Consider the following 11,394-nt stretch of genomic DNA (forward strand, 5'->3'; position numbering starts at 1 on the left):
CGACCCACATCCTGAGAGTGACAGAAACCCTGAGGGAGAGGGCAGCTGTGTGGGGCTGAGGACAGAAGGGAACAATTATTCCCCTGAAGTTCTCACACAGAGTCAGGTACCAGAGATGGAGAAGAAGATCTCAAATGCTCATCTGTCATTCAGGGAAAGGTGTCACGAGTCCAGGTGTCCTGCAGGAAGATGCAGGGTCAGCATTTCCTGACAGGTCCTTATCATTTGTCATAGCTTCTGCAGAGGGCACAGCTGCACTTCCCTGGTCTCTGGATGAGGGAGTTAGTACAGGCATCGTCTCGGATTACATGTTGGTGTCAGATTCAGGGTTTGGACTGCAGATCCCCCAGCCATTCCTCCCAAGTTCCCCTGTTTCTGAAAAGGGAATGATGCTTCAATATAGGTAAGTATAAAGACTGAAGGGTGAACTCCTACTGCCCAGTCTGACATCCAGCACCAGGCCCATGACCTTATGGGAGGATGATCCTGACTCCTAGTACCAAAGTCATGGTGACGGGTGAGCCAGGTTCTAGCACAGTCCACCTCAGTTTGCTCCTGCAGGGCTGAGCTCCTGAAGAGGCTCCTCACCTCTGACCACAGCCCCCAGTGTCCCTGTCCCTGGCGCAGGACTGCTGTCCTCACACACAGGGAATAGTGTGGGGAGGCCGTTGATGACGTGGGACCCACATCCAGCCTGTGTGACTTCCCTGTCCCGGCTCAATCACGGTACCACACATGCGGGTTAAAGACTACACACATTGACTCCTCACAGTGTGGAGGTCAGAGCAGGAAGTCAGTCTCCTTGGACAGACATCGAGGTGTGGGCAGGACCACACATGTCTTGGTACTTGTGGGGGGGCTCTGTAGTCTGAACACGTCTGCTCCCCAAATTTACATATTGAATTTACATATTGAATTATGAACAGCACAGAGGACAGGGTTAGGAGGTGGGGTCTCTGGAGGTGCTGGATGATGAGTGCAGAGTCCTCGTGAAGGGGATCAGGTCCTTTCTAAATGAAGCCCCAGAGAGCGTGTGTGACCCTTCCCCCCTGTGAGGACAGAGCGAGAATTGCCAGATACAAACTCTTATGAGGGCTCTCATTAGTGGTGACCATGCTGGACCTTGACCTTAAATTGTCGCCTCTAGAACTGTGGTAAATACAGCGATGTTGCTGATATAATACCCAGGATTCATATTTCTCCATAGCAGCCTGAGCAAACTCAGACAGTGGTCTGCTTCTGTGTCTTTCCTGGTCCAGGAGCCGCTTTCTTTACATCCTGACTCATGCCCCGTTCTCCATGCCCACAGCCTGGAGGAAGTCACCTCACATCACCGGTCACATTGCATCTTTCCTCTCCTGGAGTCTAATCTCCTCTGCCTCGCTCTGGCGTGAACACTTGTGGCTGTATTAGGATTCTCTCAGCTAAAACAGGAAGCCATTTACCTCAAGACGTCTAATGGCCCTGGAACGACAACGTGCCTTTCCCCTGGAACAGTCACAGCTTCCGAGCACAGAGTGAGTGAAACAGCCCTCCGAATACTCACATCCATCCCACAGGCCAGTTCCACTAAGCACATCCCAACATCCCCAAAGCTGACTCATTAAAGCATGACCTGAAGCCCAAAATACCGAAGAGCATCCTGTCCAATGTCCCGAGTGTAATCTCTAACTCAGCTGTCAGTGAGGATTTGGGTGCATGCATCCTGGAGCATAACCCTCTCCACCTGTAGACCTGTGATCCTAGAAGACCAGTTACCTCATTCTAAAATGCACTTTAGGGCAGGCACATGGTCACAGTCCACACATCTCCCTTCCTAAGAGAGGAAATGGAAGTTAGAGAGAAATCACCAGCTGAAGATGATTTTACGCACATCTGAGAGAACTCCATTGAGTCTTAGGTCCTGGGGATGAGCTACTGTGGCTCAGACCCAACCTCTGGCCTGTCGCTCTGCCCTCGGATCCACCTTCCTCTGTCCCGAGGAGCCACCTGATGGAAGAGGAGTCAGCTCATCACCTGTGTCCTGCCAGGAGACGATTGAGACTTGACGTCTCCTTCACTTTATTCTCTCTCTGTGACTTGAAAAATGTCCTCCAACAATTATCACATTGGAAGGAAGGTTTTAGTTAAGACAGTTGCACCTGCAGTATCGCCACAGGACGGAGGCAGGGGCACCACTGGGAGCAGCAGAGGCAGCTGGGGACTTGTGGCCTAGGGGTAGATGGTGAGGTCAGTTGACAGAAGTAACTAAGAGGGGACATGTTTTACACAGGAGGGTCCATATGCCTGTACCAGGAGGGACGCACCACTGAATGCTGAGTAAGGGGAAGGGCCGGGCGCGTCTCTGTTCCTCTGTTGGACTTTGAAGGAAATGTGTGCTGAGGACATCAGGGGGTCAGGGCCTCCAGGGAGGTCAGGGCCTGCAGGGGGCATACACACCCCAAGGACTTTGTCTCAGCCCCAGCAGCTCGTGCTGATGGAGACTCGGGGCTGGTTTCCTATGTGATCTGCAGCTTCCTGTCCTTGTAGCAGTGTCAGAGGAACCTGTGTACATTTACTATTCTCTGCTCACCTCCAACATTTCTGTATATAAAATGTTCACGTTCTTTTGAGTTTTTTATTGGTAAGGAAGGACACATTTCTCACTTGCACAAACCATAGGGTTTCACTTCCAGAGGCAGAAATGACTCTACCCATTGTCACCAGGAACAGAATCTTAAGAAAGCTTAAAATACTTGCCTGAAAAATTAGCAATCTGACGTAGAGCAGAGACCCTGCTGAATCCCTGATCAATGTACCTGGATCATGTCACAGCCACGGTGGACACTGGGCCAGTGTCAGGATGGACAAAATCCATTAGATTTCAAAACTGACCCTCGTGCTCCTAAAACCGTCAATACGTCTCTGCACGAATCCCGTGTTCTACTCCTTCAATCCATTCTCTTTTTTATTAGTGTTTTTTTTTTTTTGCTTTCCTCTTTATATACTTTATTCCCTTAAAATAGAGTATCTGTCATGTGATCTAACATTCATGACTCAGGGTCTTACCTTGAGCTTACGGGTGTCACCTCCAGGCACATGGAAAAGGCTAATGGGGCTTTCGCCCTCATCATCGCACAACCGTCCCCTGTTGTCCTCTGTGTGGACACATTTGAAAGGCAAATGACTATACATGGCCAAAGCTACAAGCTCGTGCGGTGAAGATGGAGTGTGATGTAGAGCTGACCTGGTGCTGCTGACACTGTCTGCGTGTCACCTCTTTCTCCTGTGCTCTGGCGGACACCTCCAGATGGGACCCTCAGTGCGCTGTGAGCTCTGGGAAGGACCCGTTGTGTGGAGAGCCTAGCCAGGTCCAAGGTCCATGGGCACAGTCACCGGGAGGGCCAGGCTGTCAGCCTCAGAAGAGCAGAGCTGCCGTCCACCGTGGATCCATCCACTTCTGCTCCCTTTGAATCAGCCCCGAGCAGGTTATTTAGGATGAATTCCTGACTTAGACAACATGGATGACCGATTCTAATTAACACTGGAGAATACGTTGACAGCAACAAGTTGATTAGTGTTGATTGAAGAAATGCAGATGATAAACCAGCGGTGTTTCTGCAAGGAACTGACCATTGCCTGGAGGATTTTATCTTTTTCAGTAGAAACTATTTTATAATATCAGTGACATTTACAGAAGGGTTGTTAGTCAAGGCTTCATAAAAAGTGAGTTGAGGGCTGGATTATTTTTGCGTGAACATTCTATTGCTTTTCATCATGAAACACCTACACTTATAGAGAAAATGCTGAGGGCTCAGGGAGGCTGCAGACGCTGTCAGGCCCCAGTGCAAGTCCGACCCCGAGAGCAGGCAGAGGGAGAGCTGATGGTGACGTTCCCGAGTCGCTCTGCCGTGGGAGGAGGGTCCAGCACGTCGTCCCTCCAAAGTTTCACTCCAGGGACGTCCACGTCGCCCAGTAGTGGGCCTCCCCAGTGTCCCTGCTGTTCCAATTCCAGGCTGGAGAGGCTCTCAGGTATGTGTTCCCAGCACTAGCCAGGTGATCAGATTCGGGGAGCAGCAGCTTGGCCTGTCCCATGGGGCGCCCTCTATGTGGAGGTGACAACCTCCTTAGGACCAATGCACTGTGCTGTTTTTTTGTCAGAAAATGTGGTTGTGGTTATTATCGTGGCGGATGTAAAGGATCAAACGTACATGATGCAAACAGTTTAGCCCCGTCTCTGCTGTCCTTCACCACGAGTCGTCAGGGGGCGGAGCCTGACCTGCCTCCCTAGGCGTAGAAAGAGCCTCAGCTGAGCGTCCGATTCCCTTCTCCTCATTCTACCTTCCACAGAACAGCAGGAGAAACACGTCACACAAGTTCCCCACCGTCCATAACAAGTTCCGTGTCCCTCCAGGATCCACTAAGAAGGTTCCGGCTCCATCTGAGCACCCGTCACGATGGCCGTCGTCACCCACATTTCTGCATCTGCTCAGGACGGCTGAGGTTTCCTCCACGAAGACTGAGGCTGCTCCCCGGCTCCCGTGTTCCTCTCTGAGCTCCCCCCAGATCCTCCTCTAAAGACCCGTCCACAGCATGGAGGCTTCTTCTAACACGCATCTCAACACCCTTCCAGCATCTTTACACAGCCCATTCCGAAGCAGTGTTTCATTTTTACGTATCTCTTACAGCAGCACCCCGTTTCTCTTTACCGAATTATAGTCCATGTGAGCTGCTATAAAAAAGTAACAGAGATGAAGCGGCTGAGAGAGACAACTGGAATTAACTTCACACAGTCCTGGGGGAGACGAATCCATGGTAAAGACCACAGACTCAGCATCTTGAGGTCTCGCTTCCTGGTTCACACATGGCCTTCTGTGCCCTCACTGGGAGAAGTGCTCCCAGACATTTAAGACACTGGATTTTTGAATGATTAACTGTTTCTAGTTGAACTTTTGTTCTTTCTAGGGCTGTGCCCTCTGGACACCTATCACAAGGGCAGACAGATTATAATCTCATGTTTTTCTGGGGCACCTGAGTATCCAGCCCTCGGGGTATAGCATCTATGATGTCACATAGCTAATATGTTGAAGAGAATTTACTGATTAGCACTTAGTGCAGCTTGCTTGTCACTGTGGCTGCGTGTCATAAGAAGAATAACATTTTCTCAGGTCTCTCCTTCTACAGGCTGAGCATTGGCTTTCCTCGTAGAGCCCAGGGACAAAGGTCATACCAACACCCCTCAGCAGGTGCGCAGACTCACACGGCACAGACGCCCTCATCGGAAGGAGACTCAGCACTGACCCGTGCGAGCCCGCGTCACACCACACGCTGCATTTCCAATTATGATGCCGAGGATGTAACATGGACATCATGTATGTGCGTGCGATTCCAACTGTACACGTCATCCTGGCGTGGCTGTGGCTGACAGAGCTCTACCACAGCAAGACGACTACCGTACATGCGCAATTATCAGTGGACAGAGAAAGTTAGAGGCACAGAGAGTGACTCTCAGATGGACCAGATGCCTGCAATACACCTGTGACCCTGGTTCTCGCACGTGCTCTCCGTTAGCACTAGAAGGCAGCAAATTCCACACGCGCTCAAGCAGGACGGAGAACTGCACCTCACTGGGCACGTCCCCTCTGTCCTGGAGGTGGCCCAGGGGAGCAGTGGGGTGCAGTGCAGAGCATGCAGGGCCACACACATGAGTTCACTGTTATACATATGAGCTCTCAATACCAGCAAGATCTCCGTGGTCATGTATGGCCTTGTTCACCTGTGATGCAGGTAAATGATATCACGTCATATGACTTAAGTGCATGAGTAAAATGAAATGAGACAATGGTGCTAAGTGATTAAGTAACACGTGTCACAGTAAACGTCATATTTCACCAAATGTGCTCATTGCCACCACATGTCTGAACACAGCCACGTCTGCTCTGGGTCTCTGCCCTCTCTGTGGGTCCCCAAAACCAGAGCTCCTTATACAGTCGGAGCACATGCAAATAGGGCCCCTCTGCCAATAAAAGCCAGACCAGGCCTGAGCCTGCAGCTCTGGGACAGGAGCCCAGCCCCGCGATTCCCAGGTGTCCCCATTCCCGGATCAGGTCTGAACACGCACGCCGCACCATGGCGTTTGGGCTCAGCTGGGTTTTCCTCGTCGCTGTTTTACGAGGTGACTGATGGGGAACAAGGGACACTGCGTATGTGCGTGGGTGTGAGTGAGGAACACGGACATGTGACATTTTCCTGACCCTGACGTGTCTGTGTTCACAGGTGTCCAGTGTGAGGTGCAGCTGGTGGAGTCTGGGGGAGACGTGGTGCGGCCCGGGGGCTCTCTGTGACTCTCTTGTGCAGCCTCTGGATTCACCTTCAGTAGCTACTACATGAGCTGGGTCCGCCAGGCTCCGGGGAAGGGGCTGGAGTGGGTCTCATACATTAGTAATGGTGGCAGCAGCACATACTACGCTGCCTCCTTGAAGGGCCGATTCACCATCTCCAGAGACAACGCCAAGAACATGCTGTATCTGAAAATGAGCAGCCTGAAGGCTGAGGACACGGCCCTGTATTACTGTGCGAGACACAGTGAGGGGACCTCAGTGTGAGCCCAGACACAAACCTCCCTGAGGGAGACAGGAGGGGGAGCTGCAGGGGCCGATCAGGTCACAAGGGGGCTCTCAGGTCACACAAAGCACAGGACACACCGACCAGCCCAGCAGCAGGTGCACAGGGAGGTGGGAAGGGGCGTCCTGTTGGAAGCAGCGATTTCCTCTCAAAGTTCTCAGCTGCCCACTGGAACAACCCTGACTTTTTCAACATGGCTCTAACTTCTCCTGTTCTCACAGGAATAAAATGAAAATGCACCTTGTCTGTCTGTGGACGACATATCACTGGTGACTGGGGACCTTCCTTCACCAGTTTTCTATGCGTCTGTTTTCATGTCTCAGCAGAGGGACCATCCTGAGGGCTGTCTTCTTCTCTGTGGCTGGAAAATACCTGCACAAAGAGAGACCCGGCACAGTGCAGACTCCTGTGTGATGAGCTCAGGCTGTCTGCCCCCACAGGCACATGCTGTCCCCACACGGGCCCATCACTCAGAACGGGTTCCCCGTGGGGGATGGACCACAGGGCACCATCATTCCACAGTCCTGAAGCAGGATCTCTGGTGGCATGAGCCCCGTTTATAAACAGAGTGAAAAGACGCTTTCTTGTGCAGAATCAGGATGGAGATGCCGGAGTCGTTGTCCAGCCATTGAGTGAGGAGACACAGAACAGGAATCGTGCATTACTCAGAAGTGCACGCTGAGCCCTCGCTGTCACTTCATTCTTAGTTTTTGACATGAGTCCCCTCCTATGATTCTGCACTGGGCCCTGGCATTGCACAGTCGCTCTGCTGTTGTGTCTTCAGACCCCATCACAGTGTTTGCTGTAAATGTTTCCCACATCCGAGAATGCTCCCATTAGGAAGGTAGCTGCAGGCGGTGTGACCAGTGTGGTGAGCGTTCAGGTGAGTGACCCCATGTGTTTGGACGTCTCTCTGGTTCCTGGTCTGTAGAGAAAGGAGCACTGTGAGCTTCCCACAGATGTGTCCTCCTCTTTACCCTGAAGAGCATTTCTCTGTCCAGGCCTCATGGGGTGGCCCAGCACCACAATCCAACCAAACAAGGCTTGTTCGCTCTACCCTGTGGGCCATTCGCCTGTTTAGGTTTACATAGAGAAGTGAGCCTCTCTAGTGCACCCACATTGTGTCTTTGGTAAAGACAGATGGATCCTCTTTATCTAACAGAACACAATCGTGTAGAGGGAAGAAATATTCACACCCTAGACCAGTTGTCTATAGGAATCCCCATTCAGCACTGAGGGTACAGCCCCCTGTACCCACATCAAAGCTTCAGCCTGAGCTGAAACGCAGTGAGGGAGATGAACCCAGAGTTAGGAAGGAAGCGGGTTCTCACACATGATGTGGTCAAGGTCAATCAAGGAGCTCCTGAGGGACGACTGTGTGTCCCAGGTCTATCCCCATGGTTCACAGTGGAGGACGAAGGACACAACTATTTTCCCGTATGAAATGGGGACAGACTATGACAAGGTGCTGCTGTAGAGAAAGCATAAGGTCATCCTCTGAATTGTGTGTTTATGTATTTCATTAGCTTCTCGACATTACGATGTTTTAACATCTTTATAACCCTTTCTGGATGGGGACAGACTTCTGCTCACGGGAACCCAATCCTTAGAGTCAGCACAGGGCCTGGCTTGGCACATGCCTTTCACATGCAAAGAAGGCCACCAGGGGACACCACCTCTGTCTGCCCACACACCCCAGGATGCAATATCCTCTGCCTTCAGTATTCCTGGCCCGGGTGCCAGGCAACTGGAGAAGCCCCTCCAGCTTCAAGGCCAGTAAAATAATCAGCCCTAAGCTGATTGCCCACCCTGCTCTTCCTTCCCCAAGAAAAACCCAGTAAATCTCAGGTGCTAAGCTCCCCTCTGACCCCCTGTCTGCTGCTTCCTGAACACTCTGGTGTCTTCCATGAGACCCTGGTGGCATCATAACCATCCGTCTCTAGGACCTGTGAGTGTGAAAAACTCTATTTCCCCAGATCCCTTTCTATGCTTCCTCCTGTAGCCACACCTGTCATCTTGAAGAGGAAAAGTAGAGGAATTTTCAACAAAAGGCCAACAGCTCTGTGTTCTGCTTCTGTCAATATGCTCGCAGGTGCACGAGCTCACTGCAGAGCTCACTTGCACTTTGCCCTACTTGCTCTTTGCTGGGCAAATGGAACTGTTTGTCCCCCAGCAGCTCCCGCTTCCTGTAACAATTTGTAACCATTGGTAGCCCTTAGCAGCTCCCACCCTTCGACCAATGTTACCACTTGCAACCATAACAATTCCAGCTGCTTTAAAACCGTCTGAGCTCAATTCAAGCAATCAGCTCATGTAAAAGGCTTGTATAGAAGGAATGTTGCAAGTCAGGAACTTTACCTGGAGCTCAGGTTGGTACCTTCAGGCACATTAGCAGAGGCAGATGGGACTTTCCCCCTCCTCACTGCACTGCACAGCCCTGTCGTCCTCAGTGTGGACACATTGGGAAGGCGAACGACTATCCATAGCCAAGTGGATAAGTTCTCTGGTCAAAGTTAGATGCTATAGAGAACACACCTGGTGCAGCTCCAACTATTCCTGAGTCATGGCCTTCAGGTGGGCATTAGAGGGGACCTGCAGATCGGACCCTCGGATGTGCTGTATGATCCGGGTGCCATCAATTGTGGAAACAGACTGGGCAGGACAAAGTTTTTGGGAAATTCATAGGGACGGTCATACTGGAAGTGTCCGCAAAACCTGAAGCCGCTGTCCACCATGGAAATCCATGCCATTCGTGTGTGTTTGGGTCAGCCCAGATCAGGTTATTTATGATAAATTTTGACTTAGAATACATGGGTTACAGATTTTTAGCAAACATGGAGAATACCTGAGAGCAACAACTGGATTAGTGGGGACTGAAAAAAACGGAGAGAGGAGGCCAGCCATGTTTTCACAAGGAACTGACCGTTTCATGTAGCATTCTATGTTTTCAGAAGAAGCAGGTTCATTTTATCAGACATTTACAGAAGGGGTGTGGTCAAGGCCTTATGAGAAGCAGCTTCGGCGACAGATGACTTTCGTTGGAACATTCACTCGTATTTTGTTATGAAACCTCCACACTTGTAGAGAAAATGCTGAGGGCTCAGGGAGGCTGCAGACGTGTCAGGCCCCAGTGCAAGTCCGACCCCGAGAGCAGGCAGAGGGAGAGCTGGCGGGTGATGTTCCTAAGTCACCCTGCAGTGGGAGGAGGGTGCAGCACGTCGTCCCTCCAAATTGTCACTCCTAGGACGTTCATGTCACCAAGCAATGGGCCTCCCCACTGTCCCTTCTGTCCCAGACTGAAGTGACTCAAAGGTGTGTGGTCCCAGCACTAGCCAGATTATCGGATTCCAGGAGCAGTAGCTGGGCCTGTCCCACGGGGCACCCTCTACGTGGAGGATGTAAAAGGTCAAACGTACATGATGCGAACAGTTTAGCCCCGTCTCTGCTGTCCTTCACCACGAGTCGTCAGGGGATAAGTCTGACTGGCCTCCCTTGGCGTGGAAAGAGCCTCAGCTGAGTGTCCAATTCCCTTTTCCTCATTCTACCTTCCAAAGAACACCGGGAGAAACACGTCACACAAGTTCCCCACCATCCATAACAAGGACCGCCTCCCTCCAGGTGCCAATAAGAAGTTTCCGGCACCATCTGACCACCCGTCACGATGGCCGTCGTCACCCACATTTCTGCATCTGCTCAGGACAACTGAGGTTTCCCCCACGAAGACTGAGGCTGCTCCCCGGCTCCCGTGTTCCTCACTGAGCTCCCCCAGATCCTCCTCTAAAGACCCGTCCACAGCATGGAGGCTTCTTCTAACACACATCTCAACACCCTTCCAGCATCTTTTCTCAGCCCAGCTCCAACGCAGCATCCAGTTTTTATGTATCTGTTACAGCAGCACCCCCATCTCTCTTTACCGATTTCATGGCCCATGTGAGTTGCTATTAAAGAATAACAGGAGATGAAGTGGCTTATAGGACAACTGGAAGTTGCTTCACACAGTCCAGGGGTGAGAAGACCATGATGAAGACACCAACAGACTCGGCATCTTGAGGTCTCGCTTCCTGGTTCACACACCGTCTTCCTGTCTCTGTGCCCTCACTGGGGGAAGGGTGACGCAGCCCTCTGGGTCTCTATTCTTTGGACACTAATCCTGTTCATGATGGCTCCACCTTCATTACCTCATCACCACCCAAGTTCGCCACTTCCACACACCATCATGCGGGGGATTATGTTTATCATATACATTGGCTTTCATTTATTTGTAGTGATGCAACAATTGTTTATTTATATTCAAAAATTAATAAACAAAAGGAAAATCAGAGTACATCTGAAAATTAACTGAAAAATTAGCTTTCTTGTAAACATTAACTTAAGTGTAAAATACAAAAAATTTACCTTTTATAAGAACAATGCAATTTTTGTGACTCTGGTCTTGCTGCTGACTGATTAGCTAAAACTTTAACAACAAGTCCCATGAAAGAACACACTGATCAATTAGAATTTTGAAAAAAGGAATCTTTTATCCACTAGAGGTACTGTCCAGGAAAAGAAAGGATGAGCGGACACTGGGAAAGTGTAGTTTCAACTCAAATATCTGCTATAATGTTGCTGGTGGATTAAATAAAAACCTTTACACATTACGCAGGATCCCAGACCCTCAGACCACAAAGCACACCCCACAGTGCGGGGAAGCTGGGGAGGAAGTGAAGTTCTGTTAGGGTCACAGTGTCCTGTCCCAAGACCAAAGCTGCTCAGGCACCTATGTGGGCTCCTCATCCCTGAAAACACCAA

General features: G+C 50.7%; 1 pseudogene; it reads left to right on the forward strand.

The window, feature by feature from the left end:
- Positions 1-6,031: 6,031 nt before the first annotated feature.
- Positions 6,032-6,594, forward strand: LOC120615933 (immunoglobulin heavy variable 3-23-like; annotated as a pseudogene).
- Positions 6,595-11,394: the final 4,800 nt, after the last annotated feature.

Source organism: Pteropus medius, unplaced genomic scaffold (assembly GCF_902729225.1).
Source record: "Pteropus medius unplaced genomic scaffold, Ma_sr-lr_union100, whole genome shotgun sequence".
Lineage (NCBI taxonomy): Eukaryota > Metazoa > Chordata > Mammalia > Chiroptera > Pteropodidae > Pteropus > Pteropus medius.